The sequence below is a fragment of the Tyto alba genome, unplaced genomic scaffold (assembly GCF_018691265.1).
Source record: "Tyto alba isolate M040663 unplaced genomic scaffold, T.alba_DEE_v4.0 Super-Scaffold_38, whole genome shotgun sequence".
In the NCBI taxonomy this organism is placed as follows: Eukaryota; Metazoa; Chordata; class Aves; order Strigiformes; family Tytonidae; genus Tyto; species Tyto alba.
In genome coordinates this window covers 29,922,693-29,937,769 of record NW_024881313.1, presented here as the reverse complement: position 1 = coordinate 29,937,769, position 15,077 = coordinate 29,922,693, and the positions used below count along the sequence as shown (strand labels likewise).

General features: G+C 41.5%; 1 protein-coding gene across 2 annotated transcripts in view; it reads right to left on the bottom strand.

Moving 5' to 3' along the window:
* The window catches only part of LARP4B (La ribonucleoprotein 4B), a 58,088-nt gene extending 44,788 nt beyond the window's left edge, over positions 1–13,300 (bottom strand). For both annotated transcript variants that reach the window (XM_042801904.1, XM_042801905.1), the window contains exon 1: positions 12,929–13,300. The gene's annotated coding sequence lies outside the window, so the exon portion shown is untranslated. The remainder of the gene's footprint in view (positions 1–12,928) is intronic.
* Positions 13,301–15,077: the final 1,777 nt, after the last annotated feature.

Here is a 15,077-nt window from a genome sequence, read left to right as displayed (position 1 = left end):
AGATACGGGATAGTTAAACTTACAGAGCATCATCAAGAAAAACTGACAAATCCTAATCCTGAAAGGCTGCAAGTTTCCTTAAGTCTTAGTGTTACAAACTACAGCTTTCAAATTTAATCAGATGGCTGTTTCAGAAAACTTTCAAAGAAAGATTTCAGCTGTTAATGTAAGAGTTGAACCATCATTCTGCTGCATGGGGCACGTGTTACCATTCTGTAGATGAATAACCCTACAAAGCTGTTATCGTTCCGACATGGAAAGCCTGTGACAGAACTCAGGGGTTTCCATCTTTCTTTTCAAAGCAGGAAATCAGTTTCATCATAGAACAGATGTGACAAGCAATCTATCATTCAAAAGATGGCATTATTTAAAAGAAAATATACTGTGAAGTGGTTACATTACCACACTGGGCAAAATAGCTGCAAAAGAAAAATCTAACAGTCTCAAAAAGCACATCTGTTGGTGGTGATCTCTGCAATCATCATTGTGCCTACGTCAGTTGTAAACTCTGTATTACACAACAGCAATTAAAAAGCTGACATGACATAAATATTTAGTCACAGCATGTGTTTACAGAAGTTAAATATTGAATACACTACTATTTTAAAAATAATCACAAAGCCCTGAAATTGTTTAACTGCTAGTTAGCTGAACAGTTAGGGGAAAAGCTGAAAATTTCACCTCCGGAGCTTAGTGTAACCCAGACATTTATCAAAGTGTGCCAGATGAAGGTTTCAAAATGTACATGCATCTAGTGTATGTGCCAGCATGGTGGCTGGAAACTTAGATTTCAAAAAACCCAAGAAAAGTACCATCTGATTTGTTTCGGTTTTCCCGACAAGAAAAATTGCTTATGTCTGGGCACTCCCCGGGCAGCACCCAGAACAATGCAAATTTTTGATTCTTGAAGAAGAACATGGACATAAGCACCAGGGGCGAACCTGCAACTGGACACTTGGCAGGTGCAAGGCATTTTAAAACCCACAAGTCAACCTGGTGTTAACAAAAAATGCACTGTGTCAGAAGACAATCTAAACTTTAATGCTGTATGTTTTTAACATTCTGCAACAGGAAACACCAGCTCAAATGGATTAGAACTGCTGCTGTATCTACTTCATAAGTTTTTTTTAAAAAACTTGTTCTTTATAAGGTTGATAGCCTCCAAAACTGTTCCGCAATTCTATTAATTATTTCTTCAAACGTACTCTCTCCTCTAAGAATGGCTGAGATTTCAACAGAAACAGTAAACCTTGCTATTTAAAGGGAGTGCTGCGTTTCCTTATTTAAAGATTTATGAAACATTTCTGTGCTAGGCTTCACAAGCGATTTGCAAGTCCATCGTTTACTGAGCTTTTTAACTCACACACAAACCTGCGCGATGGAACCGTACACCAGAACTGATTACTCTGCAAGTCTAGAAATTCAGATCGTTACAGTAATTAGTTGTCCAAGAGATACCAAGAAATAAGTTACTAAACAAGGGTGATAAAACACCAAAAGAAACCTGATAGTGGTAAATGATAAGGGCTCTATACAGAGGTATATGAAAAACTCCTTCAGTCAAGAGCAAGAAAAATGGAAAAGGGGTCAAGTTACAGCCTTGTTCACTCACCTGATCTCAAACAGGAAGAAAGATCTTGACAGTACACAGAAGATCACAGGATGACCCCTACCAATAAATAATCACGATCATCTTTATGTCTAGCCTTTTATGCACTGTATTTAAAATATATGTTTAAAATAAAAGAAAATCTTTTCACCATATTGAAAGCTCTCATACAGAATTTCCACAGTACTCTTGTACACCAAGAAGGTAAGTTTTACATACAGGTACTATCTGATATGCACTCAAACATCGCTCAAGAAACAGACTAATAAGCCTATGGATCATCTCCTCCTCAGTAATGCAATGTGCCAGATGTTTAATAGTACATAATCTAAAAAAGTCTTACCATTTAAGAAAACTAGGAGTGCCTATGAAGACAGGAATAACCCACTGGGAAAAAAAAATTGTGCTTTACGGGAGTATCATGTGCCTTGAACACAAGTGTGATTGCATCACGAGCAGTTTTCAGTTAGCGTATGGCTTGTTTTCAGTTTTCAAATCTGAAGCAGCACTCTCCTGACTGCAGGCTGAAGCACATAACATTAAGAAACCCAACTCATTAATTAACAAGGGTTGCTTCATGTCGCACATCCATCACAAAGCCACAAGTTTGTTTTCCTCCCTGTAAGTGGACTAACAGCATACACCCTGCAGGTTATCCATGAAGATGCATATTTAATTTCTATTATAACTATCATGTCAGATAAGATATTCTTTTATCAGATTATTATTTCAAAAAGCACCAAACTGTAAATTAAAACAAACCCTTCGTTCTCCTATTTGCCCATGATCTGAACAACCCCTCCAACTGCAGAGTTAAAGTTATGAGCAGCTCAGCCAAACCATGACAATTCTGAAATGAAACGCTGTGTACTACCGTAATATAAGCGATCCCTGACTGTAATTCTCCACAAGCCCATCCTCTCCTGTAAAGTTGCTTTATCTAGTTGAACATAGGATCACCAATTCTGCATTCATTACCAAGGCCTACAAAAAGCAGAAAACATGTCACACTGGAGGAAAAACATCTTTTATCTTTTTCAGGAATGAGACGAGGAATTTCTCACTCTCCATCACTTGCCCTCAGTTAGGTTAATGAACATTTAACCTCCTTCCTACCTCCCAGCCCTGGCCTCTCTATTTTTCCAGGACAGAATACATCACCAGTAAGGACAAAAATTTGAACAATCCCCTTTTCTACAGAGACCTACACAGCAGTTGCTCGCACAGACTTTACTTCTGGGATCACCAGAAAAGTAGTAGAGAGGACCCAAACTGAACAACTGATGCTATTAATTCTTCCTTCCTGCTCTCTAAGAAACCATCATCAGAGTACTGCAAACAAAGTACTGCAGTTCTGAGTGAAATGTAATGTCAAGTCCACATCACTCTGCTGCTGCTATTGCTCTTGCCTACACCACAGGTAATTTCTACTGTAAGGGAAGGAGAGGGGGTGGGGGGCATGAAGCACAGAGAGAAAGAAAAGACAACAGTAACCAACCTGTAGAACTTTCACAAGAGAAATGCCAGCAGAATGCCTGTACTGAATCAAAGTGTGAAAAGAACAGGTCAATGCAAACCACTGCTCTTCTGCATTGAAAAAAAAAAAAAAAACCACAAAAAAAAAAAAACACCACAAACCAAAGAAAACAAAAACAAAAACAAACACAAAAAAACAATTAAGTCTGGACACAGGGCAACAATGCTTCAAAGTACCTACAGAAGGACAAGCCTGAAGATCCAGAGCCCAGATTCTGCACAGCATTTCACATCTGCCTCTGCTTCCAAGCTGTGTAATAGAGGGTACATACGCTAAATGAACCTAACTATTGAGGGATACTAACTTTGCATATAATCCTCTAAAAACAGCCAGTCTAAATAATGCTCAAGTATAAAAAAAAAAAATTAGGTTTATGCCTAACATAGGTTAACAGAAACTGTAGAATGTGATGGAAGCTCCCCCCTTCCACAAGATTTTTTAAAATTAATGCATTTTAAAAACTGGTGAGGTTTCTGTCAGACCACAGGCATCATATATTATACTAACTGTTATATATCTAGCCCACCATTCACATTAATTTTTTGTAATGCACCCATCCACCTGCATTTACCCGTCATGCTTGACTAAGCTATGAGGTGACAGTCTGTGCTTGCAGTGTCTAGTACAGTGGACACTACAATAAATAAATATAATGCAATTAGCCTAATTCTGATCTGCAAATACAAGTCAAAGCTGAGGTAATGCAAATAAATAAAAGGGTTGGTATTTTTACTAATACACATCATTTCAACTGTTAAATTGTTTATCTACTACACAAATACTAACTCTAGATGCTTTAGTGTGATCTTTCATAGGCTAATTGATTTTTTTCTCTGAAAGTCAAAGCTTCTCAATAACTTCAGATATATTTATGCCTACAAATTAGCTGAGAGACTATTCCAGACTTTTAATGTAATACTAATATTTAATGTCAAATACTGATCATTGATGTAGAAATTAATTTTCTCACTTAATGCAAACATTAGCAAAGCATCACAAAAATCTGCTTCTGAAGTTTAGCACCATCAAATGCAAAGCTTCTAATTTATCATCAACAATCATCATCCATGTTGCTTGTCTGCACTGAGGTCACATGAGTTAGCAATTGCACACCACCTCTGTACACACAGAAAGCAGAAGAGCAAGACACCATTGACTGGAAGCAGTAAACTGAATTGGAAAGAAAATTAAAGCTTGTCCTTGAGTGGATAGGGCAGGAGCTGATACCTGTACTATGGATTTTACAAAATATTTTTCATTTTGGTACTATTTTTAAATCTGCGTTTTCAGAACACTAGGTAGTAACTTAAGCTCGCAGACTCTGGTTTATTTAAAATAAGGGAAACTTCAAAAATTTCCACATATCTAATATATTACTCCTTCCCATAGCCAACCAAAACACCACATGAAGAGATTAATATGGCTATCAGAAAGAGCCACATGAAAGACTACTCAGATATTTTTTCGTATAAAACACAGTTCTTCATTTTGACACGCATCTTATTTCCAGCAGGTGAGTTTACTTTGGCACTTCACATACTAAGTATGTCTCATTCTATCATATCTTATCTGAACTCATGCGCACATGAGGAATTATTATGCAAGGATAATATCTTGCATAATAATGTATTTTCCTTGTTTCCCTTCCCTCCCCACAAAGCTGGCTTGTTGTCACTTAACCAAGGTTTTTTTTGTGGGTTTGCTTTCCTTGAAACTATCTACTGAAGGGAAGTCAGAGAGATTGATCTTCCTACTCCACTGCTGATGGAAGCAACAATTAAGTATGCTAAAAGCTCACACAGTGCAGTGAAGTTTAGAGAAAATGCTGCACTTCCATCATGAGAAGCAGTTTTCATTCAACAACTGAAACAGATTCCTGACTTGGAGTGAGAACTACTAAAGATACCAACCTTTGACTGGCTAAGGGACTCGCCAGTATCTCAGCATGCCAGTCTCACAGTAAATGGACCTGTCATTTTATAAATTATGTATATTTCACAAAACAACTGCAAATGCTACAATATTTTACTAGCTGCTTTAAATTTTTAGACCCAAGATGCAGCAATTGATGGTCTATTTGGCCTTTCCCAATTCTTCAAAGAAACACTAAGTCTTAAAAAGATACAACACATGACAAAGTACCAGTAGCTTTAGCACTTAATTAGAGAGAACAAGTTAAATGTAGTGTACGAAGTGTCAGTTCAGCAGTGCTGGGAACAATGAACTTCCTTGTTTCAATTACAGAATGCTCCTCCTCCCAATTTACCAATACAATCTTTTAAGTTTTTTTGCATACTTCACTACTCTGATAACCAGAAAATGGCCAATGAACACTCACAATGCTGCCTGTGGCTCTAGGTAAAGGAAATAACTAACTCAGCTCTGCGGGGCAGAATTTTATGGAGAGAACCTTCTTCAAAAAAAATTCCGATGTTGGCAGAAGAGAATGCAGTATTTTATGATGAAAGACAAGACTAAAAACATCACTTGAAGCTATAAGGTTAATATTTAGGGCAGTTCCAAGGGTGAGGTTACAAGTCTGACATTCTTTAACAGGTCTTAATAGGCTTATCACAGAATATTGCTATTATTTGGATTCCATGTTTCAAGTCTGCAATCAGTGTGGTGCTTAAGCGAGAGAAGGTCAAAAACTGTATTAGGAATTTCTAGGACATTTTATTTCTAGTGCTTTGAATTATTCTTTAAGACACACACAAAGCTTCAAAACTGATTTACTAAGTTCCTTATCACATTCTCGGACCGCACAATATACACCTAATTCAAGAAAGCAGAAATCTTACACCAAGGATCTCAAATTCAAATGTGTGTGGAACTAGAATTCCGAGAAAGATTTGATGCAGACTGATGGGACAGTTGCTACAGTGTTCCTACAATACATCTTTGGTCAGAACGTGTCTGAGGGAAGTGAGAGAGAAAAGGGTTTACATAAAGTCCAGGTGAGAGGCACATATGGAACCAAATAAGATGTTGATACTTACAGTGAAATGAAATGGAAGAATGATAAATTTTCTTCCAACACAAATGTATACAATGATCCTTTACTATTTTAATAAACAGTTGTTCTGGAAAACAAATAGTCTAGGATGAACTCCCCTCAGGCTTTTGGGTTTGGGTTTTTTTTGGATGACTTGAAAGGTATTAATTTACCTAAAATGTTAGTTTAAATTTTTAAATGTGTTCAGGACCAAATCTGAAGTGGAATTAAACTACTTACAGGAGAAGCATCATTTAGCTTTAAGGTTTTGTAATAAGAAAAGGAAGCTAACATTTTGCAAATGATTATTCCATTAACCTCTTTGCCAAAAATAGAATTCAACCCAAATAATTCAGTCATTTTAGTATTACTTCCTCTTTTGAAAAAAGCCACCATCCTCCATTACAAGCTTTACCAAAATCAGAAGCAACTCTTGCTTACTTTTAAAACACTGTATGAAAGGCTATCACCTTACTGGGTGCACATTTGTTCACAGTTAAAGCACCCCACCTTTTTAGAGTATCACTGTAATCAAAACTACTGGTAATTCAGGTTTTGACTCACTGTTAAAGGATGGACTGTTCCAATACTTGAACTTGAATTTAAGGATAAAAATTCTTCATTTCAAGTCAAAATAACTGGGCGCAGATCCTCCTAAAAATTCCGCTGCTTCCTTGAATCCAGGCAGTTAAAATACACAACGTAAATTAAGAAACAGAAAATTATAACCATAACAAAATAATTATAAACTAAACTGCAACATGCTCATAAAAAAAATGATCCCACTCCCTTCTTTATAATACAAATCTTTTAGACATCTACTATGAAATATTAGAGAACAAGCTTTAAACAGAAACAGGGACACAAACCCAAGATCTTGGAGACATGCCAATGCAGGCAATGATATTCTGCCCAAATTGTTTGCCTTGCTTTTTTCAACAGCAACATGTTGACCATTTTCTGTCCCTATCTGTCAGGCAGCAACAACACTGAATGGGAATGAAACTGAGATAAGATTGCAAATTCTGCACATATAGGTGTAGCTCAGCACTGAAAGTAACCATGCCCCAATGCATTCTTTGCTCTTGCTCTATTTTTCCAATGCCTAGAACAAGAATCAGAAACCAGAAGGATACATCAAAATGTTTGAGCATAAGCCTTCAGCGCCAGGATATGAAAAAGCAAGCTACTTTGGACATTGGCCTGTTGATTCATCAGTTCCTTGTTTGAACAACAGTCAGAGTCAGACTCCATCGTGGGGCAACCTGTGACAGCATCACAACCTGTAAAAATATTCTTATGGATACCAACACTGATCAAAACCAAAACCATAAAGCTGCCAACAGACAACACTGTAAAGCTTCTCAAGCGTTTCATTAAGTTTCTGACAAGGGAGATTTATCAAACCGTTAAGTATTTTTTCCTTGACATAATTACTATTCAACTAATATTTTATTTCTGAAGATTCCCTGTCAGATCACTGGCTTCATCTGATAATAAAATACTTGAAAATAGATTGCAGAATGTTAGGTCTGCCAAGAAATATGGAGAAACACTTTAATAGAGTAACAGAAATCTACAATTTTTTGAAGCAAGTTTGTAAATCCATTACCTAGACATATAGAAGTCTGTCTTATAAATACCATCAATAAAGTATTAATATTCATCACAGTGGCTTATTTCTAGAAGCTAGCAGGTACGGGCCAGTATGAAGTTGATGCAGAATTAATCTTAGCAAAGGGAAAATACTGTTCTGATACTTGTGCAAGAAAACACAGGAAATCTAAAAGCAAAATTAAGTGATACAGTATTTAGAGATGCAGAAAGCCCAGCAAAAGCTTAAGATAAAATAACTATGTTCTACAACTACACTCAAAACTCAGTATATTCCTGAACAAGTCCCATGTGAACTACTGGTAGCATCTGAAGGTGTAATTTCCAAAGTCTCTATTGCTTGCTATTTTCAATAGTGAAAGTGATTTAGGCATTTTAAGGAGTCCCTAACAGATAAAACCATTCTGGGTCTAATTCATCATGAGCTACCGTGCCAGATAGATGTCTATAGGCATCTATGTTTCTATCCAGCTATATGTGCAACAACCCAAAATTAAAAGTTTTGTATAGCTACTACTGCCTTAAATACATGTACAGTAAACTCGAGACATCCACGAACTCTAGATGGCCACAAAGGCAATCTAGAACAAACCCTTACTGTAGGATATACTCTTGGGGACACCAGCTCCTTACATGCCACCAGCCTTATGCGAATAACAACAGAGCTGCTGGAAGTGCAGAGGTGGCAATCCATTCAGCTTATGAACGACTGATTCCTTTTGTATTACATCATTCAACTACCCATTAAGGAGCTGGACTGACAGGATCCAGAATATGCATAGCCCAGCCCTCCACGGTAAATGAGCGTTAGAAAAGATTAATGCTCAAAGAAATTGGTGATTCATCAGGGCGTCAAAACAGCGTTTCCCCAACTCCCTGCAATGTTCTAGGCCAAGTAGCAAGCCGCGTATTAGTAACCCCTGCCAGACTTCCAATTTTGGAGTTAATTGCTGTTCCTGAAACACATACCCAGACACAAAATACCTGCAGCAGCACACATCACAGAACGAACACTGTCATGGCTATCCTAATCGCACAATTATGCTGTATTACAGTCACACCTAATTTAAGTACTCTAAAGCACCTCTGTTGTCTGCAGAAATTACTCTGTAGCACCTGCTTCCTCATAGAGGGGGGGACACTCCCCCTTAAGAAGGGTATGTAGCAGCAACACACACAGGCAACATACAAATGTGAAAGACCAATGAAAACAAATTATAAATCTTTGGCTCCAGCACATCATCAAAATTGAAGAAATACCAGCTATGAACCAATTAGTTGAATTTGTTTCTGTCTCGCACTACTTTCCAGAACTCGGCTAGATTAATTTAAATGAATGAGTGGTACAGGAATGAACTTCTAGTCTCCCGTTTCTAACATATCCTTAAAGAGAAAGAAACAGAACGATGGAATGGCAATGGGTCTTCTTCAATTATCCAGTATTTACAGCACCAAATTATTTTTATTGACAAGGTGAAATATCACCGAGTTTTATATTCAGAGAAAGTGCTTCAGAGGTATTCTATTTTCATGTTTGACTGTTAAGACACAGTAGTTTGCCCTGTGCTTACCACATAGGAGTTTATACATAGGAAAAGAAAACAGAACTTCCCCAAAGCATTAGCTTATAACTATATTAACATTTTCAACTGGTACCTTTGATAAAGCATATTACCAGTTCAGAGGGGAACAGGATGTGTGCACACGTTTTCTCTTTTTTGAGGTATCACATAAAACTAGCATTACTTCAAAATTTAAGTTTTACTTCACTTTCTCCCCCCTAACTTAATGATCAGCTTACGCTGTGAAATCCACCTGTCTAGATCTTGTTTTATAGACTAAAACGACTGCTTTAGTTTCAGCATGTGTGCGCCTTGCTTTTGGAACAACATTGCTCAAATACCTTTCCAGGGCCTTTACTACATGAGCAGCTTTTACTCTCATCTTTCACACAGTTCTCCGCACACTGTTGCCTCTTTCAAAACTGCAGGGGGAGGGGTTAATTTTCTTCCTTACAACGTCCTGTTTTGTAACATCCTTCCCTACTCGTACCTGTGTGTCCATTCTGAATGCAAATACAAAAGATGTGCAGTACTCACGTTAGTTTAATATCACTGATTACATAAATGCAGCCAAATCCTACTTTCTACAGTTATTTCTGAAAGTTACACAAACTTATCTAAAAATGTCATTTTGCTAGTAAATACTTAATGGAACAGAACACTATGTAAACCACATTTTTAACAACTTCTTACATCATGTAGCAGTTCCTCACATGTGTGCATGCACACACACAAAAAAAAAAAAAAAAAATCACACTCCCAAAGCTCAATATTCTCCAGACTTTAAAATATGTTTCTTTGCCTTCTTCATCTGGTCTCTTTTGCCTTTTCCTCTGTGTCAGTGATAGCCTTCTTGACATCACATTTGTTAGGTACCCCTACAGCCACCTTTGCACCTCCTTTCACAGAGCATCTCCAAATGCTCTTCAAGATCAATAATGCCCCTGCCCTTGACAAAACCTGCTCCTTCCAACACAGGCACAAGAAAAGGTAAGTCAAGTGCTCCACATGCTTACTTGTGTACCTTACCTGTTAATTTATGAGAATGTGAATGGCTGATGAATATATACAGGCACCATGGAATTAAACATTAGTAGCACTGAAGGGCCAAAAAGCCACCTAGTTTAGAAAAACTAAACTGATGAAACACATATACACCTAATCACTTTGTTCTTTATAACTCCTTTCTTGATACCTTTCAGCTGTCACTTTAGATTTGTCACGCAATATGGCCAGAAACATGCCTCTTCCGTGTCTAGCATGTGCATTTTGTGAGGTAAAGTAATAAATATTTAACAAAGAGTTTATATTACCACGCCAATTTATCTTACAACTGATTTAAAGCCAAAGCCACTGCCAGATATGAGACATGAGAGACACAGCAACCGATCTCCACAGAATGTATAGATTAGACAAACCTGACTGTATTTTGTGTTTCAGTAAGATGAGCCAAGTAGTGAATTGTACTCTAATCAAGTAAAATATCAGCACCAGAAATTGCCTACATGGTGACTGCATGTCTCAAAAAGAAACAAAAAACCCACAAATCCCAAAACCCCCAACAACTGCCTCCCATTCCTCATCTTTCATCTTGCTCTGTACTGAAGCAGATTTAAGTTCTTTCCATATATCTAAACAATATTTATATATGTACATACATATCAGTCATCCATACCTTTCGATGTGTATATTTGCATTAGCCTAAGCCATAAAAAGCAACCAAGGCACTTGCACTGAGACACCTTTATTCCCTTAAGGCACTTGAGTGTAAACACATGAAAAAACAGAAAGAATTAGAAGGGAAACAATTCCACCTAACCCAGAACACTGTGTGCACTTAAGGACCTCATTATATACCATGAAAACATACAATCACTTGTTTAGGAACATCCAAAAGGTCCAATGTTTTCTATTAATTCACTTATGCAAACCTTTAAATTTCATTTTTAATAAGGATCTTTTTTTCCCAAAAAATGTAAGACAAATTAAACCTAAGAGTAATATCGGCTTCCACATAAATAGTATATACATATAAATGGCAATACACCTAGAAGAATAAAATTTCCTACAGACATCATATGTAAAATACATATTGTTTTCTGTATGTACTTTATCAGGCCTCACCCTAATTTTTTCCTCCCTTTCACTTCCCGCAAAAAAAAAAAAAAAGCAATTAAAAAAATTACAAAATATCAATGTTGTTCTAATAGCTAGAGTGATTAAGCTGATTAGCTTCATATCTCAAGAATTAACTTGAAGAAATGCTTACAAAGTCAGCAGGAAACAAGTGAAAGTTCAACTGATAAAAAGTTACCAGATCAGAATCAAAGCTCTAGAGTTGTGAAATCCCAGCAAGTTTAAAAAAAGAACATAACATGTTTTGACCTTTGAAAATTTATCCAATCCGTAAAAACCTGATAAGCTTGACATGAAACATAAACCACATGAAAGGTTAAAGCCTTTCAATAGAGATCCTTAGGCGGTATTTAAGATTCCTACTCCAATTTTACTAAGGACTCAGATGGAGGTCAACAAAACTAGGCCAGAGACAAGACACAGGATCAGAAGCCAGAATTCCCATGGTTTTACCCCAACCGTGACTCAAGCTTAAATAGTGGTTTAGAAACCAGCTCTCTCTGAGTGACCACAGGCAAGTCTTAACCACTTTGTCTCAATTCCCTTACCTGCAGAATAAAAATAATTACACTTATCTGCCACACAGGAATCTTGTACAACATTGTTTGGCAAGTGCACGTGTGTTTAAACTGTGGACAAAGGTACATAGTAATTTCGAGCATCTACACAAACTGAAACTGAGAGTGAAAACAACTTGGCTGAAGCAGCTAGAGAAGGCCCCACGACAACAAAATCTTAGGGGAGAAACACCTTTTTTTGTGGTGGCTGCTTTTGCAAGTATTGCTTTGTAACCTGCGAGCAGAGATGGCCCGCTGGCGCCTGCACAATCAGTTCACCGATTCGGGACAGAGCTCTCCCGAAAAGTCAGCGCTTCCCCGCTCCGGCCTGGCGCCCGCGGCGCGGGGCCGGTCCCGCCTGCGCTGCCGCTCGCCCCGGCCACGCTCCTCGAGAGGGGGGGTCGCAGCTCCGCAGCCGCCCCTCCGGGGTGAGCAAACGGAAAGCGCAGCCGAGCCGGTGCCTCTGGCACCTCCTCACACCGCCCGCCCCCTCCCCGCGGCCCCCGGAGCCGCTCGTACCCGCGGCCCCCGGGGATCTCCGGCAGCGCCGAACCGGCGCGGGGGGCACAGCTCGCTCGGGGCCAGGGCAGCGGGCGCTGGGCGGGAGCGGCCCAGCCCGGCGACTCGCCTCCCCCACCACCACCATCGCAGCCCCGAGCCGGGATCCCTCCTCCTCCCTCCTGCCTCTCCCCCGGGAACCGCCTCGGGTGGGAAGATGGCGGCTCCGGCCGCCTCCCCGGTGCGAGGGGGGCGGCGGGTGGCGGAGCAGGGCGGGGGGGGGGGTGCCTCTCCCCCTCCAGCGCTACCGTTCCCCCTCGCACCAGGCGGCGGGTGGGGGGACGGGGGGGGGACGGGGGGAACGGCCCAACCGGGCGCCGCCGGCGGGACCGCGGGCCCCGGGGGACCCCTCGCACTCACCTGTCACCAGCAGCCGCCGCCGCGCTCGGGCCGGGCCTCGACGGGAAGAAGGCGGGCGGGCACAGAGGGGAGAGTCTCCGCCGGCGCCGGGGCCTCTCGCTCCTACCGGGCTTTCCGCTGGCGCCGGGGCCTCTCGCTGCGCCGCCGCCGCCGCCGGGGCCTCGCCGCCGCCGGATGCCGGGAGGAGGAGAGCGGAGAGCGGGGCGGGGGCCGGGAGGGAGGCGCGGGCGGCGGCAGCACAGCGGGGAGGGGGGGGGGGGCGCGGAGGAGGAGGCGGCGGCGGCGGCTCCGGGGCCCGAAACGTCTCCGAGCCGAGACTCAACCACCCGCTCGCATGAGAGACCCGCTTCCGGCTCCCGGCGGAAGTCCCTCCTCCGCCGGCGGAAGGGATTGGCCGGCGAGGCCGCGCGGAGCGGCGCGCTCGCTCGGCACCGGTGCCTGCGGATTGGTGGGAGAGGGCGCCGCGCGCGCCGTGACGCGCGCGTCGGCGGCGCGTGACGCGCCTGACGTCACCCGCCCTGAGCGCGCGCGCGGGGGTGGGCTCGCCGCAGCCCGCCCACCGTGGGCCGTGAGTTCCTTCGCGCCGGCCGTGGGTCCCCCCCCGCACCCCCCCGCAGCCCGGTCCCGCCGGCGCCGACCCGGGGGGGCACCCAAGGGGCGGCCAGGCGGGGGGGCCCTGCCGGTGCGTGCCCTCTCTGGGAGCTCTAGATCTGGGGGCACTTTCGGGTTCTGGGCGGGGACATGGGGCGCGGCGTCGCCTGTTGGAACGCTGTCACAACAGCACTGGGAGGAGCCGGGTGCCTGTCCAAAATGACAGACCCGACCACAGAATATTCGAGCTCTTAGTAGAGCAGCTACTCTGGAGTAGTTGTGGCTTCAGAAGGAAGTTATAACTAGGAGGAATTGAGGAGAAGAGTGTTTCATGAAAGAGCCATCTGTTTCATGCTGGTTATGAAAGCCAGGAGACCGTTCTCTCGGTAGGACTATTCTGACTTCTTGGCCTCAGTTTACCAAGTTGGGGAATAGAATATATCTTCAGTTATATAAAACCACAGTAAATTCCAAGAGATTCCAAAAGTTCATTTGTTTGACCAAACAACAAGTGTTGTCAAACAGCTCTAGTTATTTAGGACAGATCATAATTTGTTTTTAACTACAGTAATGAGGCAAATGGAAAAGGTGGGTTTTTTCAGCACTTCAAAAAAAACCCACTAGAAAGAATCCGGCTCCAGGACTGCTCCCAGTCCTTACCTGGCCTTCTACCACAGACATGGCAAAACTATATCACCTTACAACCAGCTGGAAATAATTATCTGTACCATGCATTGCTGCTTATCTTTGCATGTCAGAAATTAATCCAGATAGGGTCTTCTGTATCCTGTTTTTAATCTTTACAGGTAAGAGTCATATTCCTGCCTTCAGGGCATCTACCAGAAATTCTCATAGAGGCTATACTGCAATTAACTTGGAAGACCTAAGGACACCCAAGTACCCTTTGGAACTGTTTTTGAGGTTGCTGTTTTGTTCCAATCCCTAGCTAGTAGAGGCAATAAAGCACATGGTAGTGCCTGAAATGAGGTCAGGTCTTATCAGACGCAAAGCACTGTTCATATGAGGGAAGTGTGTCTTGGCGTTCATTCTTGGACAAACAAGTGCTTCTGTGAGCACAGGTGGTGTTTTCCATAGTAAGTTGTTTCAGCTTTACAGAACTGTTACGAGGAAGAAACTCTGAGCGAAGGAATTTGGCTAGGGTAGAGTCTGCTCAGGAAAAGGAATAAAACTCAGCTTTGAGCATAGGTATTTAGAAGGACAGAAGATCCCTCAAGCAGCGCAGGAAGTATGACATGCATTAGGTGGTCACCATGCAGCTGCTATATAAAAAATCGATTACTTAAGAGTCTAAAACAGTGAAACAATTGCTATTCCTAATTCTTTTTTATTTTATAAAGGAGCTCAGTATAATTTTGTTTTTTTAATGACAGACTATTTTTCAGCAGACTACAGTTCTTGTCAAGAAAATGAAATATAAGATCTCAATCATGAGCGCCATTATATCTTTGTTCTAGAGGGGCCTCAGAGTTCCTGATACTTACCCCTTTAGACATACAGTCTTCATGTCTTCCCCTAGGGCATACCCCCATGCAACGCT